Source organism: Rhinopithecus roxellana, chromosome 16 (genome assembly GCF_007565055.1).
Source record: "Rhinopithecus roxellana isolate Shanxi Qingling chromosome 16, ASM756505v1, whole genome shotgun sequence".
NCBI classification, from domain to species: domain Eukaryota; kingdom Metazoa; phylum Chordata; class Mammalia; order Primates; family Cercopithecidae; genus Rhinopithecus; species Rhinopithecus roxellana.
Window position 1 is genome coordinate 36997549 of NC_044564.1, and position 4541 is coordinate 37002089.

Below are 4541 nucleotides of genomic sequence, written 5' to 3' on the forward strand. Positions count from 1 at the left end.
TAGGTTCCAGCAACAGCACACAAGTGAAGGAATGGGACAGGTGAAAAAAAAAAAAAAAACACAAATAGAATGAGGACAATGCTGATGATGACATCTGCAGAGGGAAGACAACAGACTACTTCTGCAACACTGAACCCAGAGTGAAGAGCGTTGTTGGAGGAAATAGCAGAGGAAACCACAACTCAGAGGAAGCCACAGCTAGACAAGCAGCTACTGGTGGGATGGGATGATGGAGGGTGGAGCCATGGAAGAAACTGCTGTGCTCTGTAGAGTCTGGGATGGGGCCAGGGCTCCACAGTTAGAGGTAGGAGAGTCCAGTGGGGCTGAAAATCAAGCAGGGTTGAAGACCTGTGTGTAAAACAGTCAACACCTGCATCCCCACCCCACCCCATGCACAGAACTGTGAGGACATCGAGCCAGGTAATGACTCCAGGCGAAGAGTCATGTGCCCAGTCTGGAAGGACTTGAGCAGCTGGTGTGCACGCCCAGAGTAAAGGCCTCCCCACAGTGGAGTGGCTAGGGGGCAGAGCCCCCACTTAGCATGGCCAGTTCTCTGCCCACTCTCGCCAAAGGGTGATCTAAAGGCAGCAGTCCCTGTTCATGTCCCAGAGTTTCTGTCAGCCTTTATAGTCCCTCATTCTCAAATATAAAAGCTTAACAGAGGCTCACTGCAGATTAGAGAAAACTTGTGGTATGAAAGAAAGCAATGAGGATTCCAAAAGGAGAGAAAGACAAAGACAGAAATTTAACATCAAATAACACAGAGATAATTCAGAGAAATAAGAACATAAAACAGGCCCGGCGTGGCGGCTCAGTCCTGTAATCCCAGTAATTTGGGAGGATGAGGCAGGTGGATCATGAGGTCAGGAGTTCAAGACCAGCCTGGCCAACATGGTGAAACCCTGTCTCTATTAAAAATACAAAAATTATTTCTGCACTACCCACAGAGGGGTCCATATGGCGTTGTTCTGGATTCCTGTCATAACTTAAAGGAAAACTTTCGCAATGTCTGGAGCCCTTGATGTCTTGCAAATGAAGAAGGATGTTCTTAAGTTCCTTACAGCAGGAACCCACTTAGGTGGCACCAATCTTGACCTCCAGATGGAACAGTACATCTAGAAAAGGAAAAGTGACGGCATCTACATCCTAAATCTGAAGAGGACCTGGGAGAAGCTTCTGCTGGCGCCCCGTGCCATTGTTGCCATTGAATACCCTGCTGGTGTGTCATATTTTCCAGGAATACCAGACAGAGGGCCGCGCCGAAGTTTGCTGCTGCCACTGGAGCTACCCCAATTGCTGGCCGCTTCACTCCTGGAACCTTCACTAACCAGATCCAGGCAGCCTTCCAGGAGCCACGGCTTCTTGTGGTTACTGACCCCAGGGCTGACCACCAGCCTCTCACAGAGGCATCTTATGTTAACCTACCTACCATTGCTCTGTGTAACACAGATTCTCCTTGCGCTATGTGGACATTGCCATCCCATGCAACAACAAGGGAGCTCACTCAGTGGGTCAGATGTGGTGGATGCTGGCTCGGGAAGTTCTGTGCATGCATGCCACCATTTCCCATGAACACTTGTGGGAGGTCATGCCTGATCTCTACGTCTACAGAGATCCTGAAGAGATTGAAAAAGAAGAGCAGGCTGCTGCTGAAAAGGCTGTGACCAAGGAGGAATTTCAGGGTGAACGGACTGCTCCAGCTCCTGAGGTCACTGCCACTCAGCCTGAGGTTGCAGACTGGTCTGAAGGTGTGCAGGTGCCCTCTGTGCCTATCTGCAGTTCCCTACTGAAGACTGGCACGCTCAGCCTGCCACGGAAGACTGGTCTGCAGCTCCCACTGCTCAGGCCACTGAGTGGGTAGGAGCAACCAGTGAATGGTCTTAAGCTGTTCTTGCACAGGCTCTTAAGCAACATGGAAATAAGGCTGAGGGAAAATAAACATCAGTTTCAGAAAGAAAAAAAAGAAGAAGGAGAAGAAGGAAAGAAGAGAGAGAGAAAGAAACAGAACACAAAATGAGGGATAGAAAATTATAAAATAAATAGTCCTGGCTCAGTGGCTCAAGCCTGTAATGCCAGCACGTTGGGAGGCTGAGGCAGGCGGATCACCTGAGGTCAGGAGTTCAAGACCAGACTGGCCAACATGGTGAAACCCCATCTCTACTAAAAATACAAAAATTCGCCGAGCCTAGTGGCAAGCACCTGTAATCCCAGCTATTCGGGAGGCTGAGGCAGGAGAATCGCTTGAACCCGGGAGGCGGAGGTTGCAGTGAACCGAATTTGTGCCACAGCACTCCAGCCTGGATGATAAGAGTGAGACTCTGTCGAAGGGAGGGAGGAAGGGAGGAAGGGAGGGAGGGAGGGAGGGAGGGAGGGAGGAAGGGAGGGAGGGAGGGAGGGAGGGAGGGAGGGAGGAAGGAAGGAAGGAAGGAAGGAAGGAAGGAAGGAAGGAAGGAAGGGAAGAGAGAGAGAAAGAGAAAGAGAGAAAAAGAGAAAGAAAAGAACATTTAAAAATAATTAATTAACTTTTCTGAAGAAAGTTAATGAAGAAAGACACAATCTTCAGATTGAAAGAGGCATTGAACCGGGCGTGGTGGCTCACAACTGTAATCCCAGCTACTTAGGAGACCAAGATGGGAGGATCACTTGAAGACAGGAGTTTGAGGCCAGCTTGGCCAACATAGCGAATCCTTTGTTCCAAACAAACAAAAAAGAATGAAAGAGGCATTCAGAGTATCAATTACTACAACTACTTTGAAGAACATCTGGACGATAATTCATGGAGCTCACTGTCCATATGCTCAGTAATTTCCCTGTCAGGTTCATTCCCTGGGGGCAGAGCTTACAGACTGCGAGCTCTTCGTGTGCTATGAGATGAATGCCGACCTGCCAGGTTTACAGTCTCAGTCCTCAGGGCGTCTAAGCAGGGCCAGGAGCAGCTGGAATGGCCAGAGATCGGCACCTCCAGCTGGGAGCAGCTCCTCTGTCCACTGATTCCCTTGTGCCACACCATGTGGTGCCGTGTGCACTGTGCACCGTCATGCGACAAGACTGGGAAGTGCTTCCCCAGAAAGACGCTACACTAAGCACATGAGATGTAGGCAATTAATTGCAGCATTGTTTGTGGGAGCAAAATAAATGGGAATAACCTAAATGTCTACCAGTGGAAAATGGATTAAACAATAACACGCTGAGAAGCCTCCGGCTCTGTGAACACATGGATGGGTCTGCAGGGTGGTGCTCTGGAAAAAGCACGGAGCCCTCGTCCTCCCCCAGACCTGGCCCTATGTATCTCTTCATCTGGCTGTTCCTGAGTTGTATCCTTTATAATAAGCCCACAATCTAGTAAATAGACCATTTTCCTGAATTCTGTAAGCCGTTTTAGCAAATTATCAAGCCTAAGAAGGGGGTCTTAGGAATGCTGGATGTATAGCTTGTTTGTCAGAAATACAGGCAATACCTAGATTTGAAATTGGCAGTGGAAGCTGAGGGTGGGGCAGTCTTGTGGGACACAGCCCTTAACCTGTGGGGTTTGATGCTATCTCAGGTAGATGTTGTCAGAATTGAGTAGGACACCCAGCTGGTGTCTTCCAAGGAACTGAATTGCAAACAACCCACCCATTTGGTCACAGAAGTGTTCTAAAGCTGAGAGAAAAAAGTCAGGTTTTTTTCCTATACATTTGATGTTAGAAAAGGGATTTCTAGGGATTTGCTAGAATAGCCCTGACTCATGGAAACATGTGGTTTGGAAAGAGACAGGAGGAAAGGATGAGAGATCAGGAACCTTTGATCCCTGAATGGCGACATGGTTACGCATGGTATGAAAGTGCAGCTGGGTTACATTCAAAAGGTAAAAGTTACCCATGGAATTTGGAGATGGTATTACACCCAACTCTTGAGGAGTTGGCCCTTTGGGTACATAAGAAAATGCAAAATAATTAGAAGCATGCTAAACATACAGTTCTGAGGGTACTGTGAGAGTGTTATAGCTAAAATGAAATTCAAAGAGAGTGCTGGCTTGGACCTTGAGGCTAGACCAAACTCAGATGTGGGTTAGTTCAAGCTTCAGCCACTAGCCTCAAAGCCACCCCCAAAAGTACAAGTACTTCCGGCCGGGGGCGGTGGCTCACGCCTGTAATCCCAGCGCTTTGGGAGGCTGAGGTGGGCAGATCACAAGGTCAAGAGATTGCGACCATCATGGCCAACATGGTGAAACCCTGTCTCTACTAAAAATACAAAAATTAGCTGGTCGTGGTGGTGCGCACCTGTAGTCCCAGCTACTTGGGGAAGCTGAGGCAGGAGAATCGCTTGAACCTGGGAGGCGGAGGTTGCAGTGAGCTGAGATCACACCACTGCACTCTGACCTGGCGACAGAGTGAGACCCTGTCTCAAAAAACAACAACAACAAAAAAAAAAAAAAAAAAGAAAGAAAGAAAAAAGAAAAGAAAAAAAAAGAAAGAAAAAGTACTTCCAAGACCTCTGGTCACCAAGGTTGTCCATGTGAGAGGATGGCAAAACTAAGAAAGGACTACAGCCAGGGGTAC

General features: G+C 48.3%; 1 pseudogene; it reads left to right on the forward strand.

Annotated features, from left to right (window-relative positions):
* Positions 1-1005: 1005 nt before the first annotated feature.
* LOC104668454 lies at positions 1006-1884 on the forward strand (annotated as a pseudogene).
* Positions 1885-4541: the final 2657 nt, after the last annotated feature.